Genomic DNA, 26,218 nt, shown 5'->3' with positions numbered 1-26,218 from the left:
TATGCAGGTCTTGCAACGTAACCTCATTCTGAGCCTGTCTGATTAAAGCCTCTCAGGATGAAAGGTAGCATCCTGGCCACATGGAAGGCATTAGCCCAGCCCTCCCATGCTTCCATTGTCTCTTGAAAGTTGCTCAAGTCTCTTCTGCCATCACAGAAATCTCATGTCTTGGAACTTCAAATTGTTTACCATCCTTGCCCTTAATTCTGTGCTCTAGTCTCTACTGTTTTTTTTCTTTTTTATTTTTGAAACAGGGTCTCACTTTGTTGCCCAGGCTGGAGTGCAGTGGCACGATCATGGCTCACTGCAGCCTCGACCTCCTGGGCTCAAGCAGCTCTTCCACCTCAGCCTCCCAAGTAGCTGGAACTATAGGTGCCTGCCACCACATTCAGCTAATTTTTGTATTTTTTATACAGGTGGGGGTTTTGCCATGTTGCCCAGGCTGGTCTCAAACTCCTGAACTCAAGCCATCCACCCACCTTTGCCTCCCAAAGTGCTCGGACTGCAGGAATGAACCACTGTACTCAGCCTGTTCTCTATTCTCACCACAGAAAATCTTCAGAATTTAAATCCAGAAGACCTGGAACTGGAACCGGGCCCTAGGCTTTACATGCTCTGTGACCTGGGATAGATCACGTGATTATCATCACTTACGTGCTTACTGTTGGCTTTCCCTACCATTATCAGTTTTAAGTTTCACAATAAACTACTAGGGCAGCTGTTATTCTTCACTGTAATTATTTATTTATTTAGAGACGGAGTCTTGCTCTGTCACCCAGGCTGGAGTGCAGTGGCACAATCTCAGCTCACCGCAAACTCTGCCTCCCGGGTTCAAGCAATTCTCTTAACTCAGCCCCCCAAGTAGCTAGGATTACAGGCACGCACCACCACGTCCGGCTAATTTTTGTATTTTTAGTAGAGACAGGGTTTCACCACTTTGGTCAAGCTGGTCTCGAACTCCTGACCTTAAGTGATCCACACACCTCGACCTCCCAAAGTGCTGGGATTATAGGCATGAGCCATCGTGCCCAGCCACTATCCACATTTTATAAATCAGGCAATATGGCACAGGTTTTAAGTGTCTGACCTTTGGCAGACAGCAGAGACAGACTTTGAACATAAGCAGCCCGACCTCAGGCCCACCGCTTAACCACCACTGATAACACTGCTGAGGCACCAGGCATTGGTGTGTGCAGGTGTGAATGAATTCTCCTCTGTTGTCACAAGCCTATGAAGTAGGTATTATCATCCCCATTATAAGAACACTGAGTCTCCAAGAGATTTGAGGTTTAAAAACCTGCTGAACATCACACGGCAGATGGGCGGTGGAGGTGGAACTGGCGCTGAGAGCTGGATGTCCACAAAACCCAAGCTCTACTGACTCTGATTCTGAGGTTTCCAAGCCAGTTTCCTTCTTTGGAGAAGAAGGTAATAATAATGCCTCCCTCTCAATGATTGCAGTGAGGATCAAAGAAAATCACGGTATGTGAAAGATCTCATCAACTGTTTGCCCCATTGCGGTAACCTAGTCTCATCTTTATGCAAACCAAAATGAGGAGTCTCTCTGGCTGGGTGCCGTCCTGCTGACTCTGGCTTCATGTGCTGGCTGGACGTTTACAGTCACTCACCTAATTTTTTAGGGCCTTGTAAAATGTATGAGATAATTTGTCTTTGTTAGTGAAAAGATTCAGCGATGAATCCACCCTGCAGCAATAATTAGCCCCAGGCCTGTCTGTCCCTGAGGGGATCCTTCCTATCTTAGCAAAATACAGGCAACCTGATGCTCAGGGGCATGTCATTCTACAGAGCCTAGCTGATCTAACACAAAATGCGTTGAATCAACAGATCTTTATTCCTGCCACCTCAAAGAGACTCCAGTTCTCCCCAAAGCAAAACAAAGGAATAGTTTTTGCCAGCATTAAGGTTGATTAAATAACACAAATTCCGACACATAACTATAAAGAATTGCTGGACTCTTGATTTGTCTGTCTTCAGCTGCTTCTTTGGGTTAAAGGAACAAAGAGGTACCCTTAGGAAGTGGAAGACACTTGTTATGCTTGGTATGGCTTCAGGAACATGCTTCTACTTGATTTTCAAAAGACTTTCTGAACACAAAGGAGAGGGGGTTGTCGGTTCACCTCAAAATGACAGAAGGATTTGCTTAAAAGAGAGCTTGCAAACTTATTTGAGACTGAGTCTTGCTCTGTCACCCAGGGTGGAGTACAGTAGCGTGACCTCAGCTCACTACAACCTCCTCCTCCCAGGTTCAAGCAATCCTCCTGCCTCAGCCTCCTGGGTAGCTGGGATTACGGATATGCACCACAATGCCTGGCTAATTTTTGTACTTTTTAGTAGAGACAGGGTTTCGTCTTGTTGGCCAGGCTGCTCTCGAACTCCTGAGCTCAAGTGAGCTGCCTTGTATGTGAGTTTTATGACCCGGGCCCCCAAATACCTTGAAACACCCTCCTGTACCCTTTTGAAATGCTCCCCTGAGACCATGATAAAACAAATTGTCTAGTCTACTGGAGGATAAGAGGCCAGGTGGAGAAGAATGAAGGTAACCCAGAGAATGCCAGCATCCACTGCCACAAACTTGAGGCCACCTGGACCATTTACCCAAGTTGACCTAACATATTATGACAGTCCTACATGGGGCCCCAGGTAAGCCAAGAGTGGAACCACCCAGGCCCAGCCCAAGCTTCAGAATCATCAGCAAATATATGATCATGGTTTTCAATCACAGAACTTTGGGCTCGTTTGTTAGGACATCTTTCTTGGTGTTTTGGAAAAGTCACACGTGTATACAAAGTCACAGATACCTTTGTGTTTGGGAAGGCAGATTATTCCCATGGGAAAATCCTCTTTCTCCCACTCTCTTTATCTAAGTCACTCCTATTCACTCACTTTGCAGGTCACAGATTAGACAATCTTCCCCTGGGAATTATTCTCTGACTTCCCCAGTTATACTACATTTCATGCATCCATGCTTGTAATGCCTGTTTTTCCCATCAGACTGAAGCCCTGGGAAGGCAAGGACAGAGCCTGCCTCGGTCACTGTCATACTCCCGGCATCTACTTTAACACATACCATCCGTGGAAAGAATTTCCTGCTTATGTGTTAATATCTCATCAGTCCTTCACCTGTTGACCGATCCCTTCACCGGGCTACCCATTTCACTATAGGATCATGCTGTGTGTGACAATATTTCTCCTTCAAAGATATAAAGGATATATGCTCTGCCTTTGGGTCTATCTTCTGTTCATAGGTCTACATCTGATCACTAAGAGCCCTTCAAACCTCCCCCAAGTATGTGCATATCTGAATACAGGTGCAATGCTCTCTGTAAGTCATCTCTTCTTCAACCTACAGTATAAAAAACAGCTGAGGGCCCTGGGAACATCTGGCCTGGGGTAGTACTTGACCATCCAGAGCCTTCTCCTGACAATTTTGCAGTCGCTCAAAACACCGTCGAAGTGTAGCACCAAAGCTTAGCTTCACCAAGAGTGGTCTGACCAAGGCAGAGTAGAGAAAAAATGTTACATTCATGGCTTCGATCTTTTTTCTTTTGTTAATGTCACTTTAAGCTCATGTTGATTTACCAGATAGCTTTGTTTTGCTGATTACAAAGGCCTTGCAGCCAGCAGTCACCTGTGTGAAAAAGACTCCTGAGTCAGCAGTCATTCACATCTCACCTCGACCTGAGAATATGCACTTTGTTTTACTTATTAACATTTTAGGGAACAAGCACAGCATGTTTCATCTATTCTTGTTCTATTTTATTTTTCTTTTAAGACAAAGTCTCACCCTGTTGCCCAGGCTAGACTGCAGTGACAAGGTCTTGTCTCACTGCAGCCTCAACCTCCTGGGCCCAAGTGATCCTTTTGCCTCAGCTTCTGCCTCCCGAATAATTGGGACTACAGGCACGTACCACCACGCTCAACTAATTTTTTAATTTTCGTAGAGACAGGGTCTCCCTGGGTTGCCCAGGCTGGTCTCAAACTCCTGGCCTGAAGCGATCCACTTACCTCGGCCTCCTAAAATGCTGGGATTACAAGCTGTGAGGCCTTAGCCTTGCTTTAGAACGTGTATGGTAATTGGACTTTCTAGGTGCTATTGTGATTACAAAAGACTGTATTGTGCAATGCTCCAGAGAATCTACACTAGGCCAGAATTCCATATTATATTTCACTTAACCAGAACTTGCTTTTGGTAGAAAAGCTTCTATTTAGCAGTTGGTAAAATTATTTAGTTCAATAGTGATCTGTTTGGAAAAGAAAAAAAAGGGCCAGGCACAGTGGCTCACGCCTGTAATTCCAACACTTTGGGAGGGCGAGGTAGGTGGATCACTTAAGCCCAGGAGTTTGAGACCAGCCTGGACAACATGGTGAGGTCCAGTCTCTACAAAAAAAAAAAAAAAAAAAAAAGAACTAGCGGGGCATGGTAATGTGTGCCTGTGGTCCCAGCTACTTGGGGGTTGAGGCAGGAGGATCACATGAACCCAGGAGGTCGAGGCTGCAGTGAGCAAAAATCGTGTCACTGCACTCCAACTTGGGCAACAGAGCAAGGACCCTATTAAAAAAAAAATTACGCACTTTGGGAGGCCGAGGCGGGCGGATCACGAGGTCAGGAGATCGAGACCACGGTGAAACCCCGTCTCTACTAAAAATACAAAAAAAAATTAGCCAGGCGTGGTGGCGGACGCCTTTAGTCCCAGCTACTCCGAAAGGCTGAGGCAGGAGAATGGCGTGAACCCGGGAGGCGGAGCTTGCAGTGAGCCGAGACTGCGCCACTGCACTCCAGCCAGGGCGACAGAGCGAGACTCGGTCTCAAAAAAAAAAAAAAATTACAAGTGACACTGAATTTCATTTTCAAATGACTTTTCTCTTGTTCCAGCGTTGCAGGGGAAGTCAGGGCTGTAACAAGAAGGGATGATTTAGAATTAGACAAATTTGGGATTGCATTTCTTTTCTACCACCCGGTAAATCAATCACCTAGAGTATTAAGCGGGCGGGGTAAAGGATAAAGGTAAAGGATAAAGTTACTTTCTTATGTTCAACTACACATCTATGTGGATAGATATTATCTTTTAGTGTGCGCATCTGTACTGAGTATACTGAAGCATGCATGCAATTCGTCCTAGTTCTTTGCTTTTTCCCCCCTCGGTGGCTTAAAAGAGATGCTAAAAAGATGGCAGCTCCTCCTGAATCTTGCTTGGAATTCGTGGCTCAGTGGCCTTGTCTCAGCTTGGGGGCGGTGTGTGTCAACGCAGAGTAGTCACACCTACGTGGACAGTAACCAGGGCGCTCTTTGTGAGTAGGTGCACATGTGGGTGGAGGAACACAGACAGGAGGCTCCGCAAAGAAAGCCTCGGAGCCAGCCCGGCTCAGCGCCCAGCCGCGAAGCCGTGGCGCCCTCTGGTGTTCCCTGAACATATTGCATGACGCCACGAGGCGGTTGGGACCGCTTGGAGCATCTCTGAGCCGACGCTGCCATCTCCTGGTGAGAGCCGCTTTCAGCAAATCTCCAGAACATTCAGCGTTCTAGGCCAGGAGCCACAAGGGCCAGGCCACTTTCGCCCGAATTCCTAGGGTCCACTTTTGGAAGGCATGAAAACACACAAGAAAGACAAGTTGGCTGCCAGCAGAGCCCCTGATGACTTCAAAACATCCTCCGGGCCCGCCTTCCCCTACACAAATCTTTGCCACTGCACTTTTGTTTGTGTGTTTAGCGAGGGTGTGGTTGGGTTTTTTGTCGTTGTTTTGCGATTTTGGTTTTTTGAGACAGGGTCTTGCTCTGTCACCCAGGCTGGAGTGCAGTGGCACAATCACGGCTCACTGCAGCCTGGACCTCCCTGGCCTCAAGTGATCCTGACGCCTCAACCTCTTGAGTAGCGAGGACCACAGGTGCACATCACCATGCCCAGCTAATTTTAAAAAATATATTTTGCAGAGATGGTGGGGGTGAGGGTCTCGCTGTGTTGTCCAGGCTAGTCTCAAACTCCTGGCCTCAAGGGATTCTCCTGCATCAGCCTCCAAAAGTGCTGGGATTACAGGCGTGAGCCACGGTACCCACCCTGCTGCACTTTACAAACCACCCTGTGCTGCTTGTTTTCCTTCTGGTCTTTGAGGCCCCTGCATGATTCTGAAGCAAATTATGTGAAAATGTTGTCACTGGGAGGAATTAAGCAACTTTACCAGAAAGTAGTTTTTCCATGTTATTGATGCATGGAAACAAATACGTATTCTAAAGCCATATATACTGCTATATTTACTGTTTAACCTCATAGAAACCTTGCAAAATAGAAGCCACTTAAAGCCACACACCCAAACCTCTATTAGAACCTTTTCACTTGGCTTTGTGTATACTTATAGAACAAATTAAACACATACATACTAAAACAAAAGACAGTTCATAATCCTCTCCTTTTGGCTTTTTAAAAAAATTATTTAAAGGCTTAACATGTATTAATTTAAAGGGAATGGCACGAAATGAAGAAAAATCTGTCTCTTCATTCTGTCTTCCCAAGGGAAACCAGTGGAAATCATTCCTCAAACATCCTCCTAGGTTAAAATGAAGACACCTGCCATGTATATGTAGACAGTATGACTCTCAGTCCACACAGGTATGAAAAAAGCTACACTCTTTATATTAGTCCGTTCTCCCATTGTGATAAGAAACTATCTGAGACGGGGTAACTTATGAAGAAAAGAGGTTTCAGCGACTCACATTTCCGCAGGCTTAACTGGAAGCATGGCTGGGAGGCTTCAGGAAACTTAAAATCATGGCAGAAGGCGAAAGGGAAGCAAGCATCGTCTTACTGGGACGTCTTACCAGGGCAGAGCAGGAGCGTGAGTGAGAAGGGAGAGGTGCCACACGTTTAAAGGATTAGATCTACCGAGAACTCAGTATCGTGAGAACAGCAAGCGGGACGCTGACGCGCAAGATCCAATCACCTTCCACCAGGCCCCTCCTCCAATTCGACATTGGAGACATGGGTGGGAACACAAATCCAAACCATATCAGCTTTAATTTTTATAACTAACTTATTTTCGGGTGGCCCACATTTTGACAGGTGGGTGGTAATTATACGCTCCAACTGTTAGCAGACAGAGGTCCTGATCCAGACCCCAGAGAGGGTTCTTGAGTCTTCCGCGGGAAAGAATTAGAGGTGAATCTATAAAGCGAAAGCAAGTTTATTAGGAAAGTAAAGGAATAAAGAATGGCTACTCCATAGGCAGGCAGCGGCTCGGGCCGCTCAGCTGCTCAGACTTAGTGTTACTTCTTGATTACATGTTAAACAAGGGGTGGATTATAAATGAGTTTTTTGGGTAAGGTGTAGGCAATTCCCAGAACTGAGGGTTCCTCCCCTTTTTAGTCCATATAGGGTAACTCCCTGACATTGCCATAGCGTTTGTAAACTGTGATGGCATTGGTGGGAGTGTGTTTTAGTATGGCAATGCATTATAATTAATGTATAACGAGCAGTGAGGACGACCAGAGGTCACTTTCATTGTCATCTTGGTTTTGTGGTTTCGGCCAGCTTCTTTACTGCAAGCTGTTTTATCAGCAAGGTATTTGTGATGTTTGACCTCCTAATCTCATCCTGTGACTTAAAATGCGTAACCTCCTGGGAATACAGCCCAGCAAAGTCTCAGCCTTATTTTACCCAGCCCCTATTCAAGATGGAGTCGCTCTGGTTCAAACGCCTCTGACATAACCTCTAAGGGTGATGTTAGGAGTTACGGTATGGGGGTTCACTGAGGGTCGTTTGGTTCTTGGCCATCTATTCTGCCAGGTGATTTTTGAGAGATCTGTGAATTCTGGACCTTTCAAGAGGTCCTTGGCCATTTCCATGGTGTGCGCAGGATGTGGAGGGGGGGCCGGGGGGGGTGGGGGGCTCTTTGCCAATCCCATCTTTGTATAAATATGCTACTGGGCAGGTCTCTTTCAGTCCTGCGACTTCTTTGAAAACACTGCATAAACCTGGGACTCCTCCACCAAGTCCAGGGTCACAGACCACCTGGCTTCTCTCCTCCCTCACTCCCTTCCCAACCCAGAGGAAGCTCTTTCTCATCTGCGAGGAAACATCTTTCTACTCCACTTTTGACAAAGTAGCTGTATTTTCATCCATACCTGAGGATCTTATTTACTCTGCGGCTTAAGATTTGGACAAAAATATAGAAGGATTAGAACGATCTCATTTCTTATTTGCTTTGTTTCTCATCTGAGACCATAATGAGAGGAACAATTATTGTCTCCCAGAAACAGACATCAGAAAAACATCCTGTTTTTTTCACAGAAATTAAGTATATCAAAGTATTTTCCTGCTCTATTTTCCCATTATCTTTGTGGTTATGAGTGGCCTGAATTTGGAGAATGTTGATTTCAAATTCTAATTACAGTGGTTGTTTCCGGTTTGGGGCAACTATTAATAAAATTTGCTATGAACATTTATGTATACTTTTTTTTTTTTTAACGGAGTCTTGCTCTGTCGCCCAGGCTGCAGTGCAATGGCGTGATCCCGGCTCAATGCAACCTCTGCCTCTCGGGTTCAAGCCATTATCCTGCCTCAGCCTCCCAAGTAGCACCCACCACCACGCCCGGCTAATTTTTTGTATTTTCAGTAGAGATGGGGTTTCACCGTGTTAGCCAGGATGGTCTCAAACTCCTGACCTCGTGATCGCCCACCTTGGCCTCCCAAAGTGCTGGGATTACAGGCGTGAGCCACCGTACCCGGCCTTACGTATACTTTTTAATGAAGCTATGTATTTTCATTTCTCTTGGGTAAATACCGGGAAGGGGGATTTCTGAGTCATATGGTAAATATGTGTTTAAATTTAGAAGAAACTACCAGTTTTTCAAAGTGTTTGCACCACTTTGTGCTTCCACCAGCAATGTTTGAGTGTTCTGGTTATTTTACATCCTCCCCCCAACGTGTATTAATATTTTTACACATTAGTGAGCCTGTAGTAGTATCTCTTTGTGTCTTTTAACTTTTTTTATTATAACATCTATTTACTTATAAAAGAAATATGTACTTAGTGTATTTCAAAAACACAGAGAAGAAGAAAAAAGGAAAAAAGTGGCAATTCTCATTATTTCATAACTATAGCACTCTGGGAGGCTGAGATGGGCAGATCACCTCAGGTCAGGAGTTTGAGACCAGCTTGCCCAACATGGCGAAGCCCCGTCTCTACTAAAGATAGAAAAAATTAGCGAGGCTTCGTGGCGGGTGCCTGTAATCCCAGCTACTCGGGAAGCTGAGGCAGGAGAATCATTTGAACCTGGGAGGCAGAGGTTACAGTGAGCCGAGACAGCGCCACCGCACTCCAGCCTGGGTGACAAGAGTGAAACTCCATCTGGAAAAAAAAAAATTAGTTTATTTCCTTTTAATTATTTTGCTGTTATTTTTACATATTTATAATTTTATAATTCTGCATAAGCAGTCTTGTATTTTTTTTTTTTTTTTTTTTTTTTTTTTTTTTTTGAGACGGAGTCTCTCTGTGTCCCCCAGGTTGGAGTGCAGTGGCGCGATCTCGCTGTTTATATTTTAAAGAATCTTCATTTTTGAAATTTATTCTTTCAAGAGTTTTTTATATATTGTAGAGATCAAATCTTTATCCATAATATATGTAACATATTTTTTGAACATTTATGGTATTTCTTTCCATGCAAATTTTTTTATGTAGTCAAAGTTATCACCTCTGCATTTTGAGTCATAGCCAGAAAGCCTTTTCCTACATCAGAATAAAGAGAAATTCACCCGTGTTTCCATCTAGCACTTGTATGCTTTCATATTATTACATTAGATCCTTTATTCGCTTGTTCTTGTGGTGGATGGTGAGACATGGACCTAATTTTAACTTTTTCCAAATAACGATTTAGGTATAGAGCTATTCAGATTTTCTATCTCCTCCTGCATCAGTTTAAGGGATTTGCGTATTTCAAGAAATTTGTCCATTTCATCTAAATGTTTTAATTTGCTCTCCAAAGTTATTTATCTCACAAACACACACCCTTGTATTATTCTTTTAATGTCTATAAGACCTATGACACAATGGGAAAAGACCATACCCGAATGACTGATGCTTATGTAATAACATTAAGCAGAGGGCCTGCCACTAAGCATGTGAGTGATTACATTTTATTTTTAAATTCCGTAATCTTCAGATGCCTGCAAGTGAACTGAGCAAAATTACATTTGATGACATGACTGTTGGGAATGATAGCACCACGTAGTGCTGTTGATGGAGGGAGATGATTTTTTAAAAGTCATGGTGAGTTGGTTAGATGCTCCAAAGATGTTCTCCTCTTACAGCAATTACTCAGTAACTTGTCATACTTATTATTCTATGAGATAATATGAAAATTAATAAGGTACAACCTCATCCCTTAGAATGTAAGCTCTCAGCCATCACACAAAGGTGTGTAACATCAATGATCATACTTCATCTAGACATGGTATAAGTACTTTGATAATGAAACACAGAGGAAGTAGAGGTTGCTCTCACAGAGGTCAAGGAAGGCTATATGATAAAGGGGCGCTTAAAAATCAATAAATCCTGGTGTTTGAAGATAAAATACAAGCAGAGTAAGCACCATGCAGGGAGAAAAGTCATATTCAAAAAGAAATCTTGCCTTGTATGAGTTGCAGGTGGACAGGGAGGGGTCCAGAATGGTGGGAGGTAGTGGTGGCTGGAAAGGTAGGTTCACGTAAGACCGTTAGAGAGGGCCTTGCATTCTAGAATAAAGTTTTTGGATTTGACCCTGTAGTTCACGGGAAACCAGAGTAGTAAAGAGCTATGAGTGAATTAGTTCTGACTACAATGTGACTGATAAATGGAAATGAACAAGACCAGAGGCAGAGTGGGGAATGAAGTTCTCCCGTAGCAATGCAAGTGGCAATGCCAACCTGAGCTAGGATAGTGGCACTCCGGAAAAGACAAAGATGGACGTGAGAACACAGCTGGCAGATATGAGGAAATAAGCAATAGGAATTTAACACAGTATTATAAGTTCTATTTCAAAATTTCAAGAATACTTGGCTTTGCAATGCAAACTGAAAGAGCCACAATAAAAATATCAATTTTGTAAATTTGTTTGAGTTCATTGTAGATTCTGGATATTAGCCCTTTGTCAGATGAGTAGGTTGCAAAAACTTTCTCCCATTCTGTAGGTTGCCTGTTCACTCTGATGGTAGTTTCTTTTGCTGTGCAGAAGCTCTTTAGTTTAATTAGATCCCATTTGTCAATTTTGGCTTTTGTTGCCATTGCTTTTGGTGTTTTAGACATGAAGTCCTTGCCCACGCCTATTCAGAATCTACAATGAACTCAAACAAATTTACAAGAAAAAAACAAACAACCCCATCAAAAGGTGGGCAAAGGACATGAACAGACACCTCTCAAAAGAAGACATTTATGCAGCCAAAAAACACATGAAGAAATGCTCATCATCACTGGCCATCAGAGAAATGCAAATCAAAACCACAGTGAGATACCATCTCACACCAGTTAGAATGGCCATCATTAAAAAAACAGGAAACAACAGGTGCTGGAGAGGATGTGGAGAAATAGGAACACTTTTACACTGTTGGTGGGACTGTAAACTAGTTCAACCATTGTGGAAGTCAGTGTGGCGATTCCTCAGGGATCTAGAACTAGAAATACCATTTGACCCAGCCATCCCATTACTGGGTATATACCCAAAGGACTATAAATCATGCTGCTATAAAGACACATGCACACGTATGTTTATTGCGGCACTATTCACAATAGCAAAGAGTTGGAACCAACGCAAATGTCCAATAACGATAGACTGGATTAAGAAAATGTGGCCCATATACACCATGGAATACTATGCAGCCATAAAAAAATGAGTTCGTGTCCTTTGTAGGGACATGGATGAAACTGGAAAACATCATTCTCAGTAAACTATCGCAAGGACAAAAAACCAAACACCACATGTTCTCACTCATAGGTGGGAATTGAACAATGAGAACTCATGGACACAGGAAGGGGAACATCACATTCCAGGGACTGTTGTGGGGTGGGGGGAGGGGGGAGGGACAGCATTAGGAGATATACCTCACAAATATGCTAAATGATGAGTTAATGAGTGCAGGAAATCAACATGGTACATGGATACATATGTAACAAACCTGCACATTGTGCACATGTACCCTAAAACCTAAAGTATAATAAAAAATATATATATATATATCAATTTTGTTCACAGCAGGACACCTGGGCAATGTCCGGAATGAATGAGCTTCAGTGAACCATTCTAATGGCAACCCTAGTTCAGCAAAATGAACAAAGGACTGTGAAGGGTGATGGGAAGCCAGTAATTCCTGGATCTTTTCATGGAAAAGGGCCTTTGGAATTTTAAAAGTGACATATCAGGCCAGGCGCAGTGGCTCACGCCTGTAATCCCAGCACTTTGGGAGGCCAAGGCGGGCAGATCCCCTGAGGTCGGGAGTTCGAGACCAGCATGACCACCATGGAGAAACCCTGTCCCTACTAAAAAAAAAAAAAAAAAAAAAATTAGCCATTCACGGTGGGCGCAAGCCTGTAATCCCAGCTACTCCAGAGGCTGAGGCAGCAGCATTGCTTGAACCTGGGAGGCGGAGGTTGCAGTGAGCCGAGATTGTGCCATTGCACTTCAGCCTGGGCAACAAGAGTGAAATTCCATCTCAAAAAAAAAAAAAAAAAAGTGACCTATCAGAGCTAAGGAGCCATCAATTTAATTTAAAAATTTGAAATGGATGATGTGGATTTGTTAGAGAAGTCTGGCCATGGTCTAGCTCGTGAATAATTTTATAGCATGGAGGTCATTAGTATATTTTGGTAATTGTTTTTCAGCTTCATTTTGGTAGAAACCAACTATTCAGGGGCTCTTAGGCTTAAAGGGAATTAAAATAGGGTATAAGGTAAAGGTCATTACTCTGTAAAGCTATAGCTTCCATTGACTCAAATGGAAAATGTCATTCCCCTAAAGGCAGTCGGAGGACTCTGATATGATATAGTAGAAGGTATATAGATTTTGGATCCAGGTGGGCCTTGTTTGACTTCTTTGAGCTGTTTTTTGACCTTGAACAAAACACAGAATCTCTCAGAAATTAGGTTTCCTCACCCATCTATTAAAAAAAGGGGAAAAAGACTGGGCGCAGTGGCTCAAGCCAGTAATCCTAGCACTTTAGGAGGCCGAGGCAGGGTGATTACCTGAAGTCAAGAGTTCGAGACCAGTCTGGCCAACCTGGTGAAACCCCATCTCTACTAAAAATACAAAAATTAGCCAGGTGTGATGGTGGGCACCTGTAATCCCACCTACTCAGGAGGCTGAAGCAGGAGAATTGCTTGAACCTGGGAGGCAGAGGTGCAGTGAGCTGAGATCACGTCACTGCACTCCAGCCTGGGCAACAAGAGCAAAACTCTGTTTCAAAAAAAAAGGGTGGTGGGGGAATGGCAAACAATGCACGCAATTCTTGGTAGAATTAAATAATGTGAAACAACACCATTCTAAGTTGTCACATCAAAAAACTATTCACATCATAAAACTATTTCATGCTTATAATTGTACCAAAAAAATTTATAAGCCCCTATAGTATCTGTGCAAGCCTCATTTTCAGTTGTTTTTTTTTCACTATGTGGTTGCCAATCAGGATTTTCTTTCTGTCAAATATACAAATATCCTTTCTGCCTAATGCTGTTAATTCTGTTTAGAATTACCCCATCTCCCATATACCCCCCCCCCTCCCTTAGTCTTTAGGTCTCAGATTAAATGTCACCATGTTCAGAGGATCTTACTGATTTCTCTAAACTAGACTAGACTCCTGTGATCTCACTGGTAGTGCCCTGCAGTTCTCAAAATGCTTCTTATAAAGTCATCACATCATTCTTTATGTAATTATTTGTTGATTGTCTTTCTTCCCTGTTAGCTCATTGAGGGCTAGAACAGAATCCTTCCTCATTACAGCAGTTCTAGTAGTGCCTAGTGCACTCACTGCCACGTTGCTGGTGGTTAAGTATTTGTTGAATGAAAGAATAAATGAATGAGTACAGTTCAGTAGCCAGACCTCTTATTTATTTGAACAATTGAAACAGAAGACAAGCAACATGGGAAGATCATCAGCTGAGATTTTGCAACTGGCTGCTGAAGCTGACTCTGAAATGGGGATCAGCATTCTGAGTGTTGCTTAGGGACTGCTCTGGGGATCAATTCCCACGGAAGAGAAAGAAAGGGAAAGAAAGGAAGCAGGATTGAGCAGAGGGAGAAATTTCAATGAAAGCATTAGCTAACCTCATGGAGAGTTTTAAGATGGGTTGGCCATTCCAAGCTGCCCCATGTTCAGCCACAAGGGTCAGGTCTTCATGACCCATGGGTTTTTTTACACTTCTAAGCCAAATGGTTATTGCATGTGGCCTTCCCCAAGAATAGGCATAACTTTAACGGAGTTGACCCTTGCTGAGGGGGTTCTTGAAGGGGACTGACACTGATGGCAGCTTTCCAGCAGCAGCAGTACTGCTAGCAGCTGCAGGAATAAGCCCTCTGTTCCCAAAGTGGGATCCAGGTGGTGCAGTGCAACATTCACCTTGATTGACAGCATTTCGGTACAGGTGTTCTCTATCAGGTATCCTGGGGGGCTTGACTTGGCATTGGGTTTGGTAGCAGGGACCTCAAGCTCTGTCTCCCACACTGGCTGCTGGTGACTTTAGCCAGAGACCGTAAAAACCACCCATTCATGAAATATACTTTTGTGGCTTCTATCTGGGTTACAACCCATGAGGAAGCAACAACAATGCAGAGCTGGAAGGGAACAGAGTTCAGAATAAAGCGCAGCATGGTTGTGAAGATGAATAGATTTGAGTTTAAATGGAGCATTAGCTATGAGAACTACAGAAGGCTACAAAACTTCTCAGAGCCTCAGCCCCCTCATGGGCAAGAGGATGACTCAAAGTGCTAGTAAGAGTCTGTAACACAGCAGGTATTTTCCATATATGAATTCCCTTTCTACACTCCCCCACCCCAACACACACATGAACTTCAATCAGGCCTTTATCTTAGCATCCCAACTATCATCCACACTGGCGCCGGCACGCTCGTTACCTGCTGCTTTCCGTGGTGGATTACCTCTGGTTATGGAGCTTGCCCCATCCAAGGTGGCGGCTGATTCTACTGCTGGACAGTGGTATCTGTTAGCAGTCCTCATTTGCCTCTCTGGTTTCTTTATCCCATGATATATGCTCAGATATATGAAGATGATATTTAGTACCCAGGTATCTCTTCTTCAGAATAAATATTGTTAAATCCTTCAGCCTTAGCTCTCACAATCTACACTTCAAAACCTCTATCCTACTAGCCCCTTCCTCCATCTGAATGGGCTTTATTTCGTTATTATTCAACTCAAACTGAGTTTATTACAGTTTTATAAAATGCCCTGAGCAGGGACAAGTTGGCACAACCATGATCTCCTTGTTCTGCATACTAGAGTTCTATCAATGCGTTTAAGGTGCAAAAACCGGTTTTAAAGAGTTATTAAACATTCTTGCGCAATGTAATCTAAACCCTCAAGATCTGTTTCACAGGAACCTCTGCTAAATTGTTTATACCCTAACCCTGGTAGTTCAGCATCATATAAATTATTCACACTTATCCCATAAGAATGTTGACTCTGACCTCTGTTTTCAGAGTTTCCATATAGCACTCCTCCTCTCTCCCTATGAACTATTTGAGGCTGGGATTTCTGATGCACACCTTGAAGTATGGAAAACAGTGACATTGATCCATGCCTTCATTGCTCACAGCTTTGTAGTATGTTTCAAGTGTTTATTTCAGTAAACTCATTTTTAAACTTAAATTTATTTTTAAAACATTTTTATTATATATATGAAAACCTAGTGCTACTTGTCTGCAAAAGAAGGTAAACAAATGTATTAAGGTGTAGAAAAATATATTTGCTTGTCAAAGGCTTTATTTTAAAGGTGACATTAGAAGTTTAGAGATGTGTTTCAGGCACTTTAAACCAAAATAAGATGTTTTTAAAAAATGTATTTAAACAATTTTTGGAAATTTTTGAAAAGAGAATAACATTCTACCATGTGACTCAATGCTATTGAGCACCAGTGCCACATAGATCACAAGGGATTTTTGTCCTACACTTTGGGGAAACATCTAAGCCACTGATAAAAAGTATTACATTGACAGACTATTTAGTATTCTTAGCTGGGATCCAGGGCAAACACATAGATATGCTTATCATTCCCGTCAAAGCACAGACTTTATAATCCCCTTAATGAGGAAGGGAGAGAAACTGACGTCTTATTTTATCTTCACAACAACTTTATTAAAACTGGGATTATCTGACTTTCTAATTTACAAGTGATGTAATTGAAGATTAGAGAGCAAAATACTTTGTCCTGGGTCACACTTTTAATTGTGAGGAAGATTCCAGGTTTGAATGCAAAATTCCTGACTCCAAAGGGTATTTTTACTTTTATTCCATCACAAAGAGTGGAAGAATTCAGGAACTCTTCCTTGTGATTGTTCAAGAATTCGCAAACCTGGGCATTAGAATCACCTGGCAGGCTTGTTAAATCCAAATTGCTGGGCTCTGCCCCAGTTTCCAATTCAATAGATCTGGGGTGGGACCCAATAATTTGCGTTTCTAATAAGTTCCCAGGTGATGCTGATGCTGTTATTCCAGGGATCACATTTCCAGAAACACTATCTTAGTCAATAGGTATCCTTTTATGTCTGGATAAATGGTTTGCAACTCCAACTGCACATAACGAACTAAAAAATTTTAAAATAAATATACTCGGGCATTTTCCCAAACTGAGTGAATTATACCTTCTGAAAGGGATTCCGGGCAGTTCGTAGCATTGCTATTGATTGTAGCACGTAGCGCAGTTTGAGAATCAGTGGGTCACAGCAAACACACAGGGGTTCCAAAGCTTGCAGTTACTAACACAAGTGTATTAGTCCATTTTCACACTGTTGTGAATACCTGAGACTGAATAATTTATAATGAAAAGAGGTTTAATTGACTCACAGTTCCGCATGGCTGCGAAGGCCTCAGGAAACTTACAATCACGGGGCAAGGTGAAGGGGCTAGCAAGGCACTTCTTACACAGCAGCAGCAGGAGAGAAAGAGAGCAGGGTAAACTGCACTTTGTAAACCATCAGATCTCGTGAGAACTCCCTCACTGTCACACTAACAGCATGGGGGAAACTGCTCCCATGATCCAACCACCTCCCTCCACCAAGTTCCTATCCTGACACATGGGGATTACAATTCAAGATGAGATTTGGGTGGGGACACAAAGCCAAACCATACCAACAAGTGTGTTTCTGATGCGTATTACTTTTGTTCTCTAGCCTTTTTTCATATGAACAACTGAACTGTTGAGATTTTCCTCTAATTTGCTCTTCAGGCCTCTCTGGAGAGTGGCGATAAAGCTTGGCCCTGCTAGGGCTCCAGGGGAGGTGTTCACAGGTGTTTACAGTGTGTCTTTCACATAATGCTTCTTTATCCTGATTGACAGCCTAATGCCCGAGTCTGATCCATAGCCAGCTGTCTCTCTCAAAGGAAATGTGGCAGACACGCTTTGTGGCTCTTGTCTGATCTGTATCCAGTTTATTTCTGCCAAGATAGCCACTCTCTAGGAGAGCGTGTTGTAAATGATGACACTCCTGGAGCCCCTGTACCTTGCATTTTGGTTTCCTATTCTCCTTATGTTTTGCCTAGTAAGGTTCAGGTGTGCCAGTCAGGAGAGACAGAAGGAAAATGGGAAACCGAAATGCATGACATGAGAGATGACCAGCAGGAGCATGCCTTTATCAAGGTCTAGGGGCTCCAGGAGTGCCTTACTTAGGCTTTCCACAGTGGGTTGTGAATTTGCTAGTTTAAGGAAAACATGTGTGAGAAGGGGGAACTCACCTACACGACTCTGGTGTTGGCCACTGGGTTTTATCACGGTCAGCAGCTGTGGGATATGTTGGGTTTGGGTTCAGTGGGATGAGGAACAAGTGGGCTATATTGCAAACAGCCACATGGGGAGAGAAAGTTTTAACTAGGCCAAAGGTGACAGGATACGACTGGACTTCAAACAACTTAGGTCAGGCCTAACAATGGATGCCAAGGCAGCAACTGCATTAAACAAGTTTGTGACATAGCGATAACCCAGAAATAGTCATCTGTTTGCATACACTTAGCTTGCATGGGACTAGAGAGAGAATAATTGCTACTTCATGATCCACATCAGAGAAGGAACTGTTCTTTTGATAGAACCTATTCAAATGTATGTTGACTTTCTGCTTGGCATCTTGGAGTAACAGGAAGGTGTATATTTCTATTGCTGAAAAGCCCTCTTGATCTCACATTCAGTCACCAGGTGCATTCAGGCCTAAGCCTGCTTTGGGGTGTTTGGCTAATCTCTATTTCCATGCCAGCACTGGCCTAGTTACAGTATTAGCAATTTGTTTTGAACAACTGCAACATTTCTGACTTCCACCTCCTTCTAGACTCCCAGGGCTGTCAACAAGTCGTATCTTTCATCCTCATCAGCTCCTTTTACATTCCCACAGCAAGAAAGGAAAAGCAGCCCATGATGTATTTTTTCACCAAGCCACTGGGGACACCCTGGAGCCATTATTAAAAAAGCACGCCTGCCTGGGCATGGTGGCTCACGCCTGTAATCCCAGCACTTTGGGAGGCCAAGGCAGGGGGATCATTTGAGGTCAGGAGTTCGAGACCAGCCTGGCCAACATGGTGAGACCCCCGTCTCTACTAAAAATACAAAAATTAGCCAGGCATGGTGGCATGTGCCTGTAATCCCAGCTACTCAGGAGGCTGAGGTCACACCAAAGGAGCTGAGATCACACCAGTGCACTCCGGCTTGGGTGACAGAGTGAGACTCCATCTCAATAAATAAATAAAAAAATAAATAAATAAATGCCTCAAACTTACTCCAGCCAAAGGCCAAAGGAGCTGGAGAATTTATGCACAGTAACAGTCCAATCAAGGGAGAAAAACTATGCAATAACTTGAACAGATAAAGTTTAAAATACATCATTAAGAACTAAAATGGGATATTGGAGCAGTGAGGGGTTGACTAGTAAAAAGCAAAGACAACTCTAAAGAATATAAAATAGACGACCTATGGAGCAGCCACTGCCTGCAGGGCTGAGCTGGAGCGTCCAAGGGAAACCCTCTACCCACAGGGTGAGGTCAGGTCCCAGTTGGACAGGTCATGGCTGTGACTCACTGAAGGACGAAGAAGTTACTGTAGTGCTGCCTTTGTGGAACTTTCTGGAAATCTGCCCTCTAAACCTTGCCAGAAATCCATCTTCTAAGGTGTTGGGGAACGTTGTTCGTGGAGAGGTATCTCACTAGAGTCACTGCTACAAAACTACCGAAGGTGGTGTCTTGGGACGCTGCTGGCTGCCATGCACTGCATGAGCCCGCGCTGGAGAAGTCGTCCACCCTGCAGGAACCTACCTAGCCGGAACACCAGAACCAAAGCAGAAACGTCTCCCCGGCGCCCTCTACTGAGCAAAGCTTAACATCGTGTCAGCTGGCAAAGGAAACTGTTTCAAGGGCCTGATTCATTTTCACAAAGCAGGTGGTAAAGGTGAATTTGGAGCTGAGAGGCAATACATTGTTAACTGGCATATACACCCAATCCTATCGGTCAATAGATGAAGACTGTTCTGAGGCTTAGGGAGGCAGAAATTCATTCTGCAATACTTCTAGCCCACCACACAAATAGGCCAGGCATATTTCAGCATCCAGGGAAAAATGTCATGGAAAGGAATTTATGTCCTGGCAGATGGAAGCCAGCCTGGTGTGCAATGAGGTGTAAGACAAGTAAGTACAGGTAGATGCTGACCCTATCTGCTAGAACCAGTATTCCATTTTCCACCTGCAATAAGATCATGATTGTGTTCATGCACAAGCAGGCCAATCCCAACCAGAATCCCATAGGAGGATGTGTTTCCTGGCACTTCTCCTGGTAGCAAGACTGTCAGTCAGGGTCTAATCAGATAAAACGATAGAATTTATTTACAGCAGAGGGAATATAATTGCAGGTGTGATGGTTAATTTTAATGTGTCAACTTGACTGGGATAGGAGACAGCCAGAGAGATGGAAAAATATTACTTCTGGCTGTGTCTGTGAGGCTGTTTCTGGAAGAGACTAGCATTTGAATCAGTCCACTAAGGGAAGAAGAGTCACCCACACCAGTGTTAGGCCCTCTATTGAGGGCCCATCTGAATAAGACAAAAAGGCAGAAGAAAGGTAAATTAACTGTCTTTTTGAGCTGGGACATCCATCTTTTCTTGCCCTCAGACATCAGAGCTCCTGGTTCTCAGGCCTTCAGATTCCAGGGACTTAAGCCAGTGCCTCCTTCAGTCTCAGAGTGGGAGTTATGCCACCGACTCCTCTCTTTTTCAGGTCTTCCAACTCGGACTGAATTACACCCCGACTTTCCTGCTTCTCCAGCTTGCAGATGGTATATCGTGGGACCTCTCGGCCACCATAGTCACATGAGCCAATTCCCATAATAAATCTGTGTGTGGTGTGTGTGTGTGTGTGTGTGTGTGTGTGTGTATCTTTTTGGTTCTTTTCCTCTGGAGAACCTGGACTAATAGAGCAAGGAATTGCAGGTGCTGGAGGATCTGAGAACCAAACATGTGACTAGCAGTTAAAAAGAGATTATCATTGGGAGGCCAAGGTGGGCAGATCACTTGAGGTCAGGAGTTTGAGACCAGCCTGGAGAACATGGTGAAACCCTGTCTTTACTAAAAAAGAAAATACAAAAATTAGCTGGGCATGGTGGCAGGCATCTGTAATCCTAGCTCCTCAGGAGGCTGAGGCAGGAGAATCACTTGAACCTGCGAGGCGGAGGTTGCAGTGAGAGATCACTGCAATCTAGCCTGAGCAACTGGGAGACCCCATCTCAAAAAAGAGAGAGAGAGAGAGAAATTATCAGGGAGGCAGAGTTACCGGTGCCCAGGGTCTGAGATCACTCAGTGGAGGCTGCAAGCAGAATAGATCTGTCTAGAGGGAGGTATAGCCATGGAGAAAGAGTCACCATTATTCTAACACTGCTTCCCTCTGGATGACCCCACTCAGAACCCAGATGGCTGGAATCCTAGGCAATACAGCTTACAGGGGAAGGGAAAGGAGTGTCTGTGAAGGCAAACAGTCTCCAAACTGGAAAATTAGGCAAGATCGTTGGCTGAAGATACTGGGTTATATAGGTCACCACTACATAAAAAGGAAGAAAAGTGCTATATGAAAGATTGGATATATTGAAGAAAAAGGCATCCATAACATTCACACTACAAAAACACTATGAAATTCACACTATGAAAACACACTATGGAAACATCCATAACATTCACACTATGAAACAGGATAACTGAGGGTGCTATTGCTCTTAATTCCTTTAAAGATATAAGACTGACTTAATCTTCAGAGGTAGTGAGTTTGATTCAATTATTAACTTGCATCTGATTGTGATAATAGTGAATTTTTAAATTCAGGATGTCACCTCTTTTTTTCCCCCTTTTTGGAAATAAACCTCTGGAATTCTTACTACTTCCAGAACCTATTTTAATCTTCAGACCTTGGAGGGTATTCCTATCTCGTCTTATAAGAATATGTAACATATGGGGGCAAAGATGCAGCCAAGTAGCTCAGCACTGGAAGCTAAGATGAAGAAGATTTTCATGGCTTCCAGGACCTTCCCCTTGGTGCTGCAGTCGACAAGGAGGGAGGTGACCCAGGCACTGCAGAACACCAGCATGCTGAACATCAAGAACTTGGACTTACTGAAGGTGTCAGGCAAACCCATGGCCAGGAAAGCCAAGGTAAAACTCCCCAGGGTCAAAGAGCCCAGGTATCCTAGGACGTGGTAGAAGGCAGTGCTGAAACCTCACTGCATGTGAGAACTACAGATCCAAGCTTAGAGAGTGTGTCTGTGTCAATGAAAGAAGGAAAGTTTCTCAGCCTGAGTTGACAGATCAGGAGATAGATTCCACTTGGATCAGGGAGAATATAAAAAGGACAAAATTAGGAGATCTTGATACCAATCACCATCTTATTCTCCCTGGCATTCTGGCCTTCAGAGTCAGAACTACAGTGACGGTTTTGGTCACAATGACAGAAATAGCCATAGTAAACACAACTCTAAATGCTATTTGTTGGAGTCACTACGTAGCTGTGTGGGGGTGGCCAATGCATAGGGCAGAGCAGAGGAACCACAGTGTGACGGAGGCCAGACTTTCAGCAGGATGTAGCTGAAAGCCCATGTACTGGCTTTGACTGAGGGGATTTCCTGCTGCTTCACAAATACCCCAAGGACCACTGCGGTAAGGACAGAGAAGCAGAGCTGTGCAGGCCAGAGCCATCCCCAAAGGGTCTTCAAAAGCCAAGAAGTTCACATCCTTTGGAAGACAGTAAATTCTCTGAGTATTCTGATATTGATTGTCTGGACACTTCTTATACTGAATAGTATCTGAAAAACAAGCAATGTTTTTTTGTTTAAGGTTAATAAATTCTTACTGATTCCCAGAAACAAAAAAGTCATTTATGGCCTTGTAGGGCACCTTGTCCATCTCAGTGCAATACTCAAATCTCATGCTAAAAGCATGTTACAGAAGCAATAATTTCAGACTAACTTGCCAATTCTCTCCTTGGTTTCATTTCTCAAAATAACATTTTCTCTCATTGTTCATTTTTCCACATGCCAATGAATTATTTTCCATTTTCTTTCATAATGAAAGCATTATACTCCCTTAAAAATTTAAATATTCATTCTCTAGGCCAAGAGTCCACAAACTACAGCCTACAGGTCAAATCTAGCCATCACTAATTTTATAGGGCTTATAATCTACGAACGTTTTAATCCTTTTAGATGGTTGCATTTTAAATGGTTATACAAGTATTTACATATTTTCAATTTCACCTCTTAGCTTGCAAAGTCTAAAATATTTACTATTTGGCCCTCTAAGAAAAACATTTGCTGACCTCTGCCTTATCCTGGATTATTTACACAAATGGCAATTATTTTCTGAGAATTTACACTGAACCAGATGCCTTATTAAGAACGGGGACCTGTTCAACTTTTAACAGGTATCAAAGAGCTCCTCAGGTTCTAATAGCTAAATATTTCTTAGTGTATCCCTTCCACATTTCGAGGTAGAATTCTATCAGCTTGATGTGGCAGGAAAGGTCTTAATCATCTTGTTTGTACATAGGTTTCTGGCCTTATCTTTTGTCATAAACCAAACACTGGATCAAAAGATTCTGATGTACAGATTTATGTATCATACTCACAGTGCTCATGCCTTCTCACTTCGCCATGACCTTCTTCTACAGGGAGTTTCTTTTGCTCTCTTCTTCGCTTGACTAATTCCTACTTGCCTTTAACAACGTAGGATTACCTGCATTAGGATGTGCCTGCATGCCTCCCCACACTCCAGTATGTACCTATGTCTTTGAACCCTTTGTCCTGGGTTGCCTTCCTCATTAGGCTATGAATTATCAATGACAGTACAGTTTTATTAAACAAACACTGAAAAATTAGATACCTAAATAGACAGTCAAGTAAAGACACATATGAAGAAAAATATTCCTAAAAATACATTTATTGTCTGGCGTGGTGGCTCATGCCTGTAATTCCAGCACTTTGGGAGGCCGAGGTGGGTGGATCAACTGAGGTCAGGAGTTCGAGACCAGCCTGGCCAACATGGTGAAGCCCCATCTCTACTAAAAATACAAAACATTAGCTGGGTGTGGTGGCAGGTGCCTGTAATCCCAGCTACTCAGGAGGCTGAGGCAGCAGAGGTTGCAGTGAGCCAAGATAGTGCCATTGCATTCCAACCTGGGCAAAAGAGTGAGACTCCATCTCAAAAAAAAAATTATTGTAGCAATATTATTATTAGGTAAAATAGAATTCAAAGAGATATACAGAGGAGAAAAACACACAAAATAAAAAGTAGGCCGGGCGCGGTGACTCACGCCTGTAATCCCAGCATTTTGGGAGGCCAAGGCAGGCGGATCACCTGAAGTTGGGAATTCGAGACCAGCCTGACAAACATGGAGAAACCCTGTCTCTTCTAAAAATACAAAATTAGCCAGGCGTGGTGGTGCATGCCTGTAATCCCAGCTACCCGGGAGGCTGAGGCAGAAGAATCACTTGAACCCGGGAGGCGGAGGTTGCGGTCAACCGAGATCACACCATTGTGTTCCAGCCTGGGCAACAAGAGTGAAACTCCGTCTCAAAAACAAAAAAAATTAAATAGATAAAACAGACCATTTCTCCTTCAGAAGACTCAATATAATGGTATTAATTTCCTGCATGTTAATGTATACATTTCATTCAATACAAGTATCAAATAATAATAGGGGTTTTTTGTTGTTGTTGCTGCTGCTGTTTATTTTTTTTTGAAACGGAGTCTCGCTCTGTCACCAGGCTGGAGTGCAGTGGCGTGATCTCTGCTCACTGCAACTTCCGCCTCCTGCGTTCAAGTGATTCCCCTGCCTCAGCCTCCCGAGTAGCTGGGACTACAGGCTCGTGCCACCACGCCCAGCTAAATTTTGTATTTTTAGTAGAGACAAGGTTTCACCATGTTAGTCAGGATGGTCTTGACTTCCTGAACTCATGATCTGCCTGCCTCGGCCTCCCAAAGTGCTGGGATTACAGCTGTCAGCCACTGCACCCAGCCAGGTTTTTGTTTTGTTTTGTTTTGTTTTGTTTTGTTTTGTTTTGTTTTTAGGAAATAGACAATATGATTCTAGAGTATGCATAGGAAAGAAACTATCCTGGAAACATTCTGAAACAGTAGGAAAATGTGGAGGAGGTCTCACCAAGTGAGTTGCATAATATTCTTTAAGGGTATAATAATAAAAAGTTTGGTATTTGTGTATAAATAGGTAACTAGATAAAGGAATAGAATAAACGGTTCAGAAATTGACCAAAATAGATATGATTATTTGGCATATGGCGAGGATAGCATTGCATCTGGGGGGGATACATGTGCTATTCAGTAAATTCTCTCCAGATTATGTACAGACACAAAATAAATTCCAAATAGTTCAAATATAAACTAAATTATAAAAGTATTAGGGGCCGAGAGTGGTGGCTACACCTGTTAATCCCAGCACTTTTGGAGGCTGACGTGGGTGGATAACCTGAGGTCAGGAGTTTGAGACCAGCCTGGCCAACATGGTGAATCCCTGTCTCTATTAAAAATACAAAAACTAGCTGGATGTGATGGTGGGTGTCTGTAATCCCAGCTCCTCGGGACACTGATACGGAATTGCTTGAACCCGGGAGGTAGGGGTTGCAGCGCGCCGAGATTGCACCACTGTACTCCTGCCTGGGCAACAGAGCGAGACTCCATCTTACTAAATAAATAAATAAATAAATGTATTAGGAATGGTGACTTAACATATGGTGGGCAGAAGGGTGGGCAAGTGGTCTCCTCAGGGCAGGATCCTGGCTAGTCCTGTGGGCACCAGAAGGGGAAGAACAGCCCTGTGCTCTCCTCTGCATAGTAGGAGACTGGAATTCGGACATTTTGGGTTGTATGTTTTTTGTAGCTTTGACTGTGATTTTTAAACAATAAAATGTTCTAAAAAAAAAAAAAGGTAACCATTGAGAAAGATATTTAATCTCAGAGTGGAAGAGAAATTTATAGGTAATGGGCATTTTAGATAATGCAGGTTTAATAAAACTTTAGAAATAAGAGGACACACAGAAAGTAAAACAGGCTTTCCAAAAATCAGGCGCAAAATATAAAGACAATGACTCCAGAAAAGAAGGTCATTAAATGCCTACTGGCTTTCATAAAATACAGTTGGAAGGAATCTTTATAACTCTTAAATAGGTTTGATCACAGAAGTAAAACATGACTGCACACACTTGGAAGAAATCAATTAATTTTAGCAGGGCATGGTGGCTCACGCCTATAATCCCAGCACTTTGGGAGACCGAGGTGGGTGGATCATTTGAAGTCAGGAGTCTGAGACCAGCCTGGCCAATAAGGTGAAACCCTGTCTCTACTAAAACTACAAAAATTAGCTGGGCGTAGTGGTGGGCACCTGTAGTCCCAGTTGCCTGGGAGGCTGAGACAGGAAAATTGCTTGAACCCGGGAGTTGGAGGTTGCAGGGAGCCGAGATCATGCCACTGCACTCTAGCCTGGGTGA

This window comes from Nomascus leucogenys, chromosome 2 (assembly GCF_006542625.1).
Source record: "Nomascus leucogenys isolate Asia chromosome 2, Asia_NLE_v1, whole genome shotgun sequence".
NCBI classification, from domain to species: domain Eukaryota; kingdom Metazoa; phylum Chordata; class Mammalia; order Primates; family Hylobatidae; genus Nomascus; species Nomascus leucogenys.
This window is presented reverse-complemented; position numbering follows the sequence as displayed.